Below are 7,975 nucleotides of genomic sequence, written 5' to 3'. Positions count from 1 at the left end.
GATGACAAACTACCCTTCCTAGGAAAACCGATTGAAATTTTGAATCGTGTAATCAAACTTTAAAACAACGTAAAACCCCGATTTTCAAAGTTTGTTGAAATGCCCAAGGGAGTACCTTCACTTATTCGTAGAATCCACAACGCAAGATCTCGAGGAAGAAACAACGACTACTACTTCCAAATAAATTTCGGGACGAAATTTATTTTAAGGTGTGGGTAATGTAACATCCCGCATTTTTTCGTTAAATTTATTTTTAACACTGTCTTTTTTTTAAATAATATCTTTCGTTATTTAAATTCGTATTTTCCATTGGCTAACGTTCATAATATTCCCGTTATTTAATTATAACATCACTCGTTTACTCGAGCGTTTTTAAAATATTCGTTTGGTTAATTCCCGCACCCGCTTTGAAACTCGAGGGACCAAAGTTGCGAAGGGGCCTAACTAGTTGACTAGGTCAACTAGTTAAACCCCACCATCACCACTCATTCACTTCACCTCTCTTCTCCCTTTTTCTCTCTAGCTCAAGAACACTCTTTTTCTCTCAATCAATTCAATCATCATCTAAATCCGATTGGAGAAGCAAACATCAAAACAAATTACATTTTCGTGATCCTCTCTTCATCCTCTACATTTTTGTACCAATTTCATCAAGTTTGGGTAACTTTCTAAAAATACTAGATTTCTCTAAATTCGTTTTATATACTTGAAATGGTGTTAGTTAGTGTATATGGCTCGTGTCTAGCATGAATATATGATTTATTTGCTCGATTTGTTGTTTTGAGTAACTAGTATGAACATTTGAAATGGGTGTGCTTAATCTTTGATTTTGGAGGATTAAATGTTGTTTAAATATTAAAGTTCATGTTTTAATTGTGTTACTAGTATCACTAGCTTCATTTTGATGTGTAGGTTGATTAAGAAAACTTCAAGAACATGATTAATGAGTTTGTAAATTTTAGTTAGGGTTTGATAAACTTAAAACGAACTTTTGATGCATCGAATGCTTGTTAATGTTGTTGATAAGTGTTTAGTTGCCATGTATGTTTCATTACCTTCAAAACGGCGTATCGTATGTGTAAATTGGATTCCCGAGTCAAGAAATGCGTTTTTGTGAACTTGAAACCATGATTTTGAACGTTTAATGATCATTTGATGAGGTTTTCATTGTTGTTAATGATGGATTTGATTGATGAAATATGTTTAGTTGTATTCCTTGTCAAAATACCTTTCCAACGATATAAGATACGTGTTTTGAATGTTTACGGTTCACAAGTTATGATTGTTTGAAGTTAGATTCGTGCTTGAGTGTGAAAACTGCCAGACTTGCTAAACAGTTAAATGGAGCGGCGCGCCATTTTGGTCTGTCCCAAATTCTTTTGATTTTCACGTTTTCACCCCCGCTTACTCGTAACTCCGATTAACATGAAACTTGGCCAACATGCTTATATATACTTTCTCATCATGGAAAAATTGTCGGATACCCGACCCGACCCCGTTGACTTTGACTTTGACTTTGACCAAGTTTGAATTTTAGTCAAACTTAACCAAACACTTATGAAATCATTTTAATCGTATTTTATACTTGATTCTTGTATGAAACTTGACAACGTGATTCACATGCTACATAATCGAGTCGTAACGAGCCATAGGACTAATCGAACACATTTCGCCCGACCTTGGGTCTTAACTGGTTAATTGATACAACTTACTTATTTAGGTCAAGGATAAGCAACTTTCATGCACACGTTTACTTTGTGAAGTACATATATACTCGTGCACTCGAGGTGAGATCATAGTCCCACCTTTTCAACAACTTTTCATACTTTTAAATCGTGGGCTGAGAAACATATTGTAACAACCCTCACTTTTCGACTTCTAAATTACTGAATTAACCCTAGGGTTATATGTCTGACTATATGTATTAAGGGTTGTTATATACAATTAAATATTGACCGAATAGTAATTTTTAGTCAACAATGTACGCTTAAATAAATAATATATTATTAATTTATATAATTTGACATAATTTAACTAAGTATATAAACTTTGTATCACTTTTATTATTTAGTTAATGTATTATATATTTAACTATATAATAAATCCAATTATATATAAATGTAATAATATTTACAAACTTACTAAAACTATAGTTTAATAAGTAAAATCATAATTATTATTAAAAATACAAAATACCGAATTATTTATTATTTTTATACAAAATTTGTATTTATTAATTAAATAAAAAAATAAAAATAAAAAAAATATTATTGACAAATATTCTTGGAAAAGCAATAAATCTATTTGTTTATTTATATAAAAAAAATCCTTAAAATAAATAAATAAATTACTTTTTAATTAAAAATTGTAATGGAAAAACTACTTTTATTATTTTATTTTGTGCATTATCCCATGACCTAACATTTAACACTTTTTAATTTTTAAAATCCCATTAAGAATTAAAATATTTCTTTTTCTTTTAATTATTTTATTCTTTTTACCTAATGTTTACAAGAATAAATACCCCTCATTTCTCATTCAAACTCACACTAAAATTTCTCTCTTTGAAGAATTACTACTAGTAAGTATTTTTTTCTTACTTTTTATTTTTTTACTTTTTACTTTTTACTTTTTACTTTTTACTTCGGTTATTATTTTTACCGAAACATGTAAATAATGTTATAAATTATATGCAATTAAAAATAAAATAAATAACATGTATACACTATTACTATTACTAGCACCTATAACCTACTACTTATATTGTAACATAAAAATATTTTGGGATATGTATTAGAGATGTATAGATATTCGAACTTTCTTGACGAATGGTTTCTATGAGATTCTAGGCAGAGGGTTTGGATTTCCGATTTAAAGGGTCCTATGGCTCAAGCCCCTAGATCTAAATTAGCCATTCGAAGGGAAAGGGGTGATTGGAAGCTTATCTAATACGGCAAGTATCCTAAAATGGAAAACACTGATAAAAGTAGAAACTCTCTAGTCATAGAAACTTAGTAAAATAAGAAAATTTCTAAAAATGAAAACTTTATAAAAATAGTAACTTACTAGGAATAGAAACTTAGTAAAACAAACACATACTTAAACTTAAACATGGGCAAAACACTTAACTACTCTTAAATGTCAATAGGTTGACATTCCTGCTCACTCGTTCAACTCTTTATTCCGAGGAATAACTCTCTCTCTACTTACTAAGGTGAATTCATAGCCCCTCTTTAATTGCTAGCAAACTTACTTACTTTTACTTGGGGTGAGACACATGCTGTTTTTACTTTTTACACTTTAGACACAAGTACCAAACTGTTAAACTATGCTATACACGGCTATGTCCGACTAAGTCCCTACAGTGATATTTTTAATTGCTGCTGCATGCTTAATTATTGGGGGTAGGCCTATCGGGAGTAACGTCCCTGATACATTTGACTAAGTCTTTGTATTACTTAATAATGAAATTAAACCGACAAGGACAGACACAACTTGTCATGGGGCAAACTTAAACGTTTAGTCTAAATATCACGCATTGGCATAACTTTTTGACCCTGCGGGAGATCAACTTTACAAACTAAATCTTGTGGTCTAAAACAACGACAAACTTTTTGTTAAACCTATGAACTTCACTCAACCTTTTTGGTTGACACTTTAGCATGTTTTGTCTCAGGTGCTGTTTGATTCAAGCTCTTATACTTACTGCTTCTGTGATGCTACTTGGACATAGGATCAAGAGATATCGCATTTATTACTTCTGCATGTGAACATTTATGTTATTGTTATTCCTGTCATTGTAACGACATTTCATTTTCCGCTGCGTACTCATTAAAGTTAAATTCATCATTTAGTATTGTTCTTGTTTATTATAATATGTTGGTATGTTTTGATATTAGTGGCGTTCCTTCCAGACCCTATTGGGAGGACGTTACACATATACTTTGTTACATCTTGTACTACTTACTTTTATGTTTTGAACATAAGTCCGATGAAACAAACATTCTACAACGAGTTTAGAACAAAATCCTCAATTCAATTATCATTAGTTACACTTGCCGGGTGTAAGCGAGAACTTATGTTGTATGGATCCATATGGGTTTGACAAACCCTCATTCAAACGGTTCACTACCGTTTATGAATGAAATATATTTTCGAGAAACAGTGTATGTTCTAACACTATTGTGATGGGGTTCTATGGAAGGAATGTTAAGCATTGATAATTGGGTGCTCGCGAACAAACTTTAGGAATGCAACTTTTGGATGATCAATTTTATGGAAATACTAAATCTTGTGGTTCAAAAATAACATTTATTACTACACCTATGATTTCACCAACATTTTTCGTTGACAGTTTTCTATATGTTTCTCAGGTTCATACTTGGCTACTTGATACATGCTTCCGCACACTTTGAATACTTGCTTGGAGTCAAGCATACATGCATACGCTAGTAATAGCACCTTTGGATTCAAACTTAAAGCATACATACTTACTCTATTTATAGCAACCGTGATTTTAAACTAATTATGCCGCAAGTTATTTCATTTACACTTCATAACTTTTGTAAACTTAAACTTGTTGTCGATCCGTTTGGTAAACTAAACATTGTAAGTTTTGTACGTTTCAAATGAATGCGACATAATTTTGGTCAAACGTGTCTCATATAGGGACTACAATCACGTAACGGGACCTAAGTTAACGGCGCCGTCAATGACGATTTTTTCGGGTCGTTACAACCTCCATCACCAATACCACCATCAAAAATTTAATTTTTGCTCAATCCTTGAACATCAAACTTGTAATTCTCGTTGTCCTCTACATGTGGGTATAGTTAATTTCACGATCAAAGGTATACACACATGAACTCTAACTTTTAAAATCAGATTTTTATTGATGTTTCATAGTTTATGTTTTCTATTGCACAAGTCTTTGCGTGTAGTTATTGATTGATGTGTTGATTTGTCCGATTTGATTGATTAACATGAAAACCGAATTTGATCTTTGTGTATACAAAAAATTGACTTTGTTAAATGTTAATTATTATGATGTAAAGCCATAAATAGGTTATATACTTTCATTTTTGTCCCAATGTAAGCTATATACTCCTAAAAATACCAATATAGGCTATATACTTTCATAAAGTGTACTAATATGAACGAACAAAACTTATTAACCGGATAAACAACTAAACGATGACGTGGCATCCTATATGGAGAATGACTTTGGTGATACACCAGAACAAAACTAAAAGTATATAGCCTACATCGGAACAAAACTGAAAGTATATAGCCTATATTGGAACAAAACTGAAAGTATATGACCTATTTGTAGTCATATAAAATGCAAAAAAAATTTAAATAATTAACTTTACTGGTTCAGCAAGTAACTTGTAAAATTTGTGTACATCGATACAACTTTTAAGAGTATATAACCTACATTGGTATTTTTTGGGGTATATAGCCTACATTGGGACAAAAATGAAAGTATATGGCCTATTTATGGCTTTAACCCTAATTATTATGATGTAATTAGAATCCTCATGAAAAACTATTGATTTTATGCTTTGGATTCGCTTGATTTCGTTTCTGTATGATTAAGTTATGACCATTTGAATTATCGTTGTGTTTTTATTGCTTGATCAGAAAACTGGTATTGATGGGACACGAATTGGCTTATGTGTTGATTATCATTGGATATATAATTTAAAAACACTCAAGTTAGACTAGGATATCATGTGATTTGAATTTATAATGCTCATGTTATGCTTGTTTGATCGCATGCGGAAAACTGATTTGCTCGGTATGATGAAACTGACTTTTTAATAGATTTTAATTATGATATTGTTTAAGGTTTTTGCATATATGAAAATTTCATAAGTTTTAGTTAACTTTTAATCTAGGCATTGCATCATTCGGATTTGTGAAGCTTGTGTTATGTGCATGTCGAAATGGTAACCTGTATGCTGACCAAATCTGTAATGTAGGCACCTTTTGCCATATAAGTTGACTTGTACAGGTTTTGAGACCTTGGCCTTCTGGAACATGAATCTTTGTATGTTATGTGATATATATTTAGTTTATTATAACCTCTAAAACCTTATGTATTGTGCACATTAGAGCCATAGTTTTGATGACTTCTGAATTGAGCTGAAACAGAACATCCAACTTGATTGAATAAACTGTACTAATTGGCTAAACCAAAGTTTCTCATTTTAGGATATATGATAGTTTGACTTGTCCTTGAAACATAGCCACTAACCTTGCATTAATTTCATGTCCCTAGCTCCGGTTATAGCCAATACGAGATCAGTGCACGGTTAGAAACTGATTTAGAAAACCATGAATGTATCCCTTCTGATTCCCGACTTATAGACATCGTATGACAACCTGGCCGGACTTTATGGAATTTATTTTGAGTCTAATTATGATCTGGAGTTTTCCATGTTATAATGAATTTTGTGCTATGAGTTATTATGCGAAGTTTGCTACATGTACATAAACGTTTTGCATGACGATAAACTGTGATCGTGTAATTGACCATTTATGTTCTAAAATGTGATGTTTGACTTAGGTTTGACATGTTGACCAACATTTGACATGAACCTACTGATGTTGAATTTAGTTGACTACTTTGACCAAGTTTGACTTTTGGTTTGACTTTGGTTGACTTTGTTTGACTCGCATGAACTAGTTGACTATATGTTAACTTTTACTTTGAAACGCGTCGAGTCGAGAAATAAGACAACTTACTCTATGAAACCACATTTGTTTAAGACATATATATTGACCAACCTAAATACGTATACTTAGGTTGCACTTCTCGGTACTAAATCGCATAAGTTAATTGTCCACTTTTCAATCCGAGCTTTATTCAAAGGTGAGTCTACAGTCCCATTTTTTACATGATTTCAGGGATGAGAATACACGCTGTTGTACTTACGTTTTCAAATACTTTTATATTGACACGAGTACTATATATACATATTGAGTTTGTACACAAAGCCCCTAGCTTGAATACTTTTATTACCTTCAGGTAAGCACAATTTAGATGGACGGATCCGTTAGGTTAGACAAACCTCGCCCAAACAATATTAACCGTGGCGTATTTACTTTGAACATTAGATACACTCGTACAAGTGTATAACATTTTTATGGGGTAAAGGGAGTGTAGTGGATTCTATACTCTGGTCATTGCTAGTATTCAGATGCTCATAGATTATGTAAACGTCTCGCAACTTGGAGTTGTACTTGTAAAATCTCATGGTCAAGGAACTTAAACTATTTTCCGATGACTATTTTATTTTCAGACACTGTTTACATTATTTTAAACCTGTAGATTCATTAACATTATTGTTGACCTATTTTTACGTGTTTGATTCTCAGGTCCTTAAGAGGTAGACTTCCGCTGTGATAAGATGCTTGGTCTGGCCGAGAAGTCAGCATGATTATTAAAGACATTATTTATTATCGCATTTAAAACTTTTAAATCTGTTTAATACTATTGGCTCGTGGTTACGATCACAATAGTATTCTTATTTTGGATTTATTGACTTGTGTTTTGAAGGTCAACTTTTAATAAAATTAAATGCGATTGCTTTGAAATGTCTCATATAGAGGGCGTAATTGTTAACTTTGGGACCTTTGATTAACACGCCGTCAGATGGGAATTTGGCGGGGAGTTATAATCGATGCGCCTCATCAAGATTAGTGATGCACCTCATCAAAATGAGTATGCGACTCATCCTTAAATTATGGTGACAATTTATAAATTTTCATTTATAATTCCAAATCACTCCTCGCATTATACTAATGAACTTTTTTCGATATACGAGCACAAAGGATCATCAAAAACCCTTAAAACCATGAAATTGAGAACTGATATTGCAATTCACAATGGATATATTTGGAGCAATATCAAATTTCCTCACACTTGAACATTGCTTGTCCTCAAGTAAGTCTATCTTCAAATATAATC

This window comes from Rutidosis leptorrhynchoides, chromosome 1, assembly GCF_046630445.1.
Source record: "Rutidosis leptorrhynchoides isolate AG116_Rl617_1_P2 chromosome 1, CSIRO_AGI_Rlap_v1, whole genome shotgun sequence".
In the NCBI taxonomy this organism is placed as follows: domain Eukaryota; kingdom Viridiplantae; phylum Streptophyta; class Magnoliopsida; order Asterales; family Asteraceae; genus Rutidosis; species Rutidosis leptorrhynchoides.
Note: the sequence above shows the minus strand (reverse complement) of the source record.